The 6,862-nt window shown below is 35.9% G+C and overlaps 1 protein-coding gene across 3 annotated transcripts in view; it reads left to right on the forward strand.

Moving 5' to 3' along the window:
• Nucleotides 1-1,445: 1,445 nt before the first annotated feature.
• The window catches only part of LOC111086322 (arrestin domain-containing protein 2-like), an 83,950-nt gene continuing 78,533 nt past the window's right edge, over nt 1,446-6,862 (forward strand). For 2 of the 3 annotated variants that reach the window (XM_022388753.1, XM_022388754.1), the window contains exon 1: nt 1,446-1,804. The gene's annotated coding sequence lies outside the window, so the exon portion shown is untranslated. Of the gene's footprint in view, nt 1,805-2,188; nt 2,210-6,862 lie in introns of those variants that run through there. The other variant, XM_022388756.1, reaches the window with a different exon arrangement.

Raw genomic sequence — 6,862 nt, forward strand, 5'->3', positions numbered from 1 at the left:
GAGAGCTCTGGCCATTGCATCCTGCATGGTAGAGGGGTGTGCTTGCTTCACTTGTATCTTAAGTTCTTAATAAAACTGGTTTATTCTTTCCGAATATAACTTTACGATACACTTATTTTCAACAATCGCTCTATAACAAACGCTATATCAACGAACGTGCTCAGCTTCAATAATACTATCTGACTGCAGATCAATTACTCACTGTCTACATACACATTACATTACCGTCACGTTGTCACCCTCTTTTATATACCAGACTACCCTATATCTAGTAAATGCTAGAGCATTCGCCAAAGTACAGGATAGTTCTAGAAAGTAGAGGGCGTGGGAATAGTCACGTGATCTCGATGACGCAACAATAGATATACATATAACAAATGCATACAGTACAGCACGATTTTAAGCACATAAATCTCAACCCTCTACAATGCACATTGTAAATGCTTTTCTCATTCTATTATTCAAAACAAGTAATAAAGATGTTTAAAAATGAACATCTCCATATAGAACTATTACCAAACTTGTATGGATAAGACGTATCTTAGCTCAGAGCAAGTAAATTGTAAGGTAAGTTTCACCAGATGTAGATTTAACTCACAATAAATGTATTAGCAGGTAAGTTTTGATCAGATGTAGATTTAACTCACAATATATATATATATTGTCAAGTAAGTTTTGATCAGATTTAGTTAAATTAATTTACAGCAGAATAATGCAGTAAGAATATCCAAGTAAACAAGTAATATCGAAATACGATGACACAAAAATTACAATACTATTTAGAAGTTTGTTTGTAGTTGTGCACAAAGCTACACAATAGGCTATCTGTGCTCTGCCCACCGCGGGTATCGAAACCCGGTTTATAGCGTTGTAAGTCCGCAGACATACCGCTATGCCACTGGGGGGGGGGGCGATACTTAGAAAAAAGTAAGTTAATTCAATTTCTTTATATCATAATATTAAAGTTTGTTGTTTGTAATTAAAAACACGCATTCTAGGATCAGCAAATTAGTAACTGTTCAAAAAATATTCATAATGACAAACTATTAACTTTATCTGCTTATTAGAATTGTTTTGAAAATATTAAAGATACACCTCAGTCTCTTAAGTGTCTAAATTTGTTATTCACTGTATTTGCAACATATATTGCAAGTAACTGAATAAATACACTGATATTATTGTATTATTAGCGCTACTAGTAGAATTTGACCACTTATTTGTTTTCATGTAAAAGTAGCTTAGCGATAGAAATGCGCTACCTTATGCCCCTTTTTTATCAACCATTCGGCATTTTGGATATACGTAAACACGGTATTTACTTTTTTTTAGGAACAGTCGGATGAACTGCTTCGTTAAGTTGTATGGTGCTTCCATCTGTATGCTGCTCATCTCGCCCTCTCGCGAGAGCATCTGAAAGCATACAAAAATTTTTACCAAGTCGTCGATGGAACGAAATGCCATGGTTGACGGTATAGTGAGATAAAAGTGCGTTTTCTTTATAAACTAAAGTTCATATCGATACTTCTTTTAGTAGTAAGCAAATCAAATGATTGATTTTCAAGTTTTCAGTTCGAAATAGATTCGAAGATTACATAAACACTACCTATAAAGCACAGCTAGGCTAACGTGCGAAGGTTACGTCCACAAATACATCGTTTTTCTTCCATCATCTCATAATAAACCTGATTGAGAATTACGCATAGAGATGCGAAAGGAAGTGTGGTACAGAGACTAGTGTAGTGTAAACAGTGGCGCATTCAAAATATTTTACAGATGTAGCAACTGAGTACATAGTTGAAAAAAGGTAGGACATGTTCCGTTTTTATTTGCACATAAAGTTCTTTAATATATGATCTATGTATCTATAAGTGATTATTACACTTGTCTATGTGTGTGCTCTCTTTATGTTAATGACGACATCGGCGAAACTGTACAGTTTTGTTACGTATTATTTCTTCTAAGCACGTGAATCTATTGCAGAGGCGTCGCTAGGTGCTTAAAAGATTCGGGGCTCGGGCCTATAGGTGCTTGAATTTTCGACGTTTCAACATGATATCGATCATAGTTTTCTATTCTGATTTTTCAAGACTCCAACTGGGTATTCGGGACACTGTGAAGAAGAAACAGGGCACGCGCCCTGTGTGCCAGTGCCTTAGCGACGCCTCTGATCCATTGTATTCTTGAAACCATCTTTCTAATTCCTGGAACGGTATCATTGTTTGGATTTATTTTTCATTATAAAATCGTTGATGATTTCATTATTTTATTTGTTGACGTATTGATATTATAAAGCTTATTTGGTAAAACGAAATAAGTAACCGGTGATAATTTAAAATCTCACTGACTTTTCCAATCATTAATGCGTTACTGTGATAGAAAGGTGGATGTCGTTATGTAATTGTTACTTTTATAAAACAATTATTAATTGTAAAGATAGAAAAGAAAATACATAAATATGAGATCGTATATTATTATAGAGCTTGTTTGTTTTGAATTTCGCGCAAAGCTACACGAGGGCTATCTGCGCTAGCCGTCCCTAATTTAGTAGTGTAAGGCAGCTAGTCATCACCACCCACCGCCAACTCTTGGGCTACTCTTTTACCAACGAATAGTGGGATTGACCGTCACATTATAACGTGAAAAGGCGAGCATGTTTGGTGTGACGGAGATTCGCGACCCGTCGATTGTGAGTCGAGCGCCCTAACCACCTAGTCATGCCGGGCCTATTATAGCGCAACCTAAATTTTATTTAAATCTCTTTCTATTAACGATAGTATGGAACGTAATTTGGATCGCTACTCTCGCTAATTTTTTGTTTAAATATTAGCACAAAAAAGTAATTCGGTTTCGAAGGAATTTTGAAATGATTACTTTGTGCATTGTAATGAAATTAACGTTTACAAGGGTTTAATTCAAGCCAAAGGCGAAGAAAATAGGGAGTGCTGGAAGTTCATGATAAACTCATGTTTGTGTTTTATGTTCACCCATAAAAAATACACGTTTCTTAGATGTGTTAGTCTTGAATATTATTATCTTCAATACTTTATCATGTGATAACACCAATAAATATATAAAGGAATTGAGAGAAAAGTAGCTTGACAAACGATATAAACTTTTGGATATGCATAAACGAGTCCTACAAGACAGGGCTTCACATGGCTTGATGGTTGAGACGCTCGACTCACAATCAGTGTGTTGCGGGATCGAAATCTGTCGCCGAACATGCTGGCCCGTTCAGCTGTGGAGGTGTTCTAATGTGACGGTCAATATCTCACTTATTCGTTGGTAAATAATAGCCGTTAAGTTGGCGGTGAGTGGTGTTGACGAGCTGCCTTTCCTCTCATCTGTCTCTTCAAAATTATGGACGGCTAGCATGGATAGCTCAAGAGTATTTTTTCACGAAAGTCAATAAACAATCAGGCCTTCAAGGTAATTAGAAAATCACCCATTGTGCACCTTAACATCGACATTAGAATTGTAGTTTTGGTATTCTATTCCAAACCTTAGGAGCACATGCGTGCAAAAGAGTAACAGAAAGAAATTAAACAGATCTTCCAATGCTGTGCATTTTCTCCTTTTTTCGATGGCTATGTTCTTTTATTGATCTGTAAGAACCTACACATACCTGCAGCTTATTGAAGATTACCCCAGGTTACTCACTCCGCTATTATACTTAAGCCTACAACAGGTTTGAAGTAACGGTGAAACCACAACGGTAGAATTTACGAAAACATTTTTTTTTTCTGCTTCCCTAAACTTCTTTGCATGTTTTCATATCATGAATTATTAAATCATTTGCGCCACAAAATAAAGGGTGCTTCAAACTTACTTGTCTTCAGGTATTACTCTCGAATTCTGCTTTTCAGCGGATGCTGGTTAATGCAGAACTCCGAGATTAGTGACCTTCAGTTCTTGACCGCTGAAAGTAGAATATTCGTCCACCAGGGTAAACAATTTGTACTTCGAGAGTAGCTCGATGGAATATGCACCCAGGAACTTACCCTAGAGTCATTTTTGTTCTTCCTTCGGTAATCATTACATCTTATTGATTCTGTATTATACTGATATTATAAAGCTTATTTTATTGACTTAAGGTTTTCCTGGTCCACTGTCAGTGACAAATTTTAACCTTCTACTTCAGTTTTGTTTTTTATCTTGCTCACATACTTTTCATTAAGTATTTATGGTTACTTCGGTGGCAATGTATCAACTTTCGACTAATGTTTTTTGGTGTTTTACTCTTGTTTTCTGAATTAACTTGATGTGTTCATGATCCACTGTCAGCGACAGCGAATGAATATTATTTCCCACGACTCTCTGAGTTTTGTTTATTATTTTATTTTAGGATTGACTATTCTTTATTCTACTGACCTAAAGGTCATCACAATGACAAAAAAGAGCAGCCTTTAATCTCAAGTGATTTTATTTTTTATATCTTTTCTACTGTTTTGACGTATTATGGCACATTGCCATAGGAAACGATTTGAACCATCTTTCTGAAATGTTAATGATCATTGTCACGTTTTGTAAATATAGATGTTCTCAACGATTACTTTAATTATTACTTGTAAGTCGTATTGATACATTCATTGGATGTTATTTCATGCGTATGTAAATAATTTTACACAATTACAAACCCTCACTAATAGTTTTATCAAGATTACTTCTACAAGTTGATACAATTGTAAAAATATCAATTTATCAACTAGGAACAGATATATGATTTTAATGTCTAATGTGTTTCAACGAGAAGAGTTTCCGCTGTTAGCACCTAATGTATTTATTTGCAAATACAGCTGTAAAAGTCAGCTTGGTGTTTCTCGTTTGTGTGTGTATAAAGAAATATTCGACACGTGGCTGGAAAATGTCTGTAACATCTGCTCTTTTAGCAAAGAAGAAGCATATCGGATTTTTGAACTTTAAAATATAAGTTGAAGGGAAATATGGAAGGCTCTTTCAGCGTGTATACTCGTTTGTAAGAACTTCTTTATATTTTAAATTTCAGTATAAAAGGTAACGAAAAGTGTTAGCTTTACCTGTATTTTTTCATTAGATGTTATCCCTTTACTTTGAATGGGCTAGATGTAGCCTATTATATATCACGTGAGACAGCGGAAAGGAGGGTGCAAGGTTCGAGATATGATGCCGCTGAACATGTTCCGCGCTTTTAGGTATGGGCACATCACGAACGTGACGGTCCATCCTATTGTTCGTAATAAAGAGCTGGGCAAGGCTGTGTGGTGACGAGTGCTGCTGACTGACTGCCTTCACTCTGATCAGTAATTCATAATAAGTGACGATTATATCTAAACCCTATGGGTCTCTTACCTGTCCATTTGCTCCATGTACAGGCCGTTTAGGTTGAAAATATCTATCGTCAATACTGATTTACTTTATGCCTTATATATTACTTGCTAACGTTAGTACACGCAGTTGTTCAAAGCTAAATTAGGATTGCTCTATAAAGCAGTTTCCTAACTTAAGTGCACGTAGTGATTGCTGTATAAAGTAGTTTCCTAACTTTAGTGTACGTAGTTTCCGAATTTTAGTGCACGTAGTGATTGCTGTATAAAGTAGTTTCCTAACTTTAGTGTACGTAGTTTCCTAACTTTAGTGTACGTAGTTTCCGAACTTTAGTGCACGTAGTGATTGCTGTATAAAGTAGTTTCCTAACTTTAGTGTACGTAGTTCCGAATTTTAGTGCACGTAGTGATTGCTGTATAAAGTAGTTTCCGAATTTTAGTGCACGTAGTGATTGCTGTATAAAGTAGTTTTCTAACTTTAGTGCACGTAGTGGTTGTTGTATAAAGTAGTTTCCCAACTTTAGTGTACGTAGTTTCCGAATTTTAGTGCACGTAGTGATTGCTGTATAAAGTAGTTTCCGAATTTTAGTTCACGTAGTGATTCAAGGTTAAATTGGAGAGAATAACCGTTTATTACAGTTTTATAGATACCTAACGTTGTGTTTAAATATTATGAGATGATATATAATACAATCATTTTGTTTTCCCATCCAATTTTGACGCCATCACGAACCTACAAGCGTAACGCTAATAACGTTTGTATTTCGATTTTTTAATGCACTGTGCTCTTTTTACTTTGTTTCAACATTAGCGGTTTACAGCTGACCAGTGGAGAATATGGTGGGTGGAGGAAAACTTCCAAACCCAGTGGCACAGCGGTATGTCTGCGGACTTACAACGAAGTTCGTCAGAAATTAGCTTAGATCTTAATCCGAAGCAAAAATTAGAATTGTAGAATTAAAAAGAAGAATTTTATAATATTAGGTCGTGAAGAAATTAATGTCGCGTTTTGGAACACTTTCATTAACCACAACCAAAAAATATCACGTTAGTGTAGCCTATATAATGTGTAGAGTTTAGAACACTTTAATCCCTTATAGTTATGGCACAAGACGAGACAAACATTTGGCATGTAATGTTGTTTGAATACAAGAACAGAAACAACACCTCTGTAACTACAAATACTACCAAAGAAGTTTATGAAAATGTTTTGAACGTTCCTAAGTGTCAACGATGGTTCAGCTAATTTTGTTCATGTGACTTTAGCCTTAAAAACTATGATGGCAGGGGCCGACATGTTGGAATTGATATTGATGCTCCGAAGGCGCTTGTTGAGTTTAACCCAAGACAACACACTCGTGAAATGGCCCTGAAATTGCATGTCTATCATGAAACAATACGTAAAAATCGAAGAAATATGGGAAAACTCCATAAATAAGGTGCTTGGGTGCCTCACGAACTCTCCGATGATCATCGTTTCCAACGTGTGAACGTTGCTTCCTCTCTTCTGGCACGTGAGCCATTTTTGGACAGAATTGTCACCGGTGATGAAAAGTGGA

Source organism: Limulus polyphemus, unplaced genomic scaffold (assembly GCF_000517525.1).
Source record: "Limulus polyphemus unplaced genomic scaffold, Limulus_polyphemus-2.1.2 Scaffold1019, whole genome shotgun sequence".
Classification (NCBI taxonomy): Eukaryota; Metazoa; Arthropoda; class Merostomata; order Xiphosura; family Limulidae; genus Limulus; species Limulus polyphemus.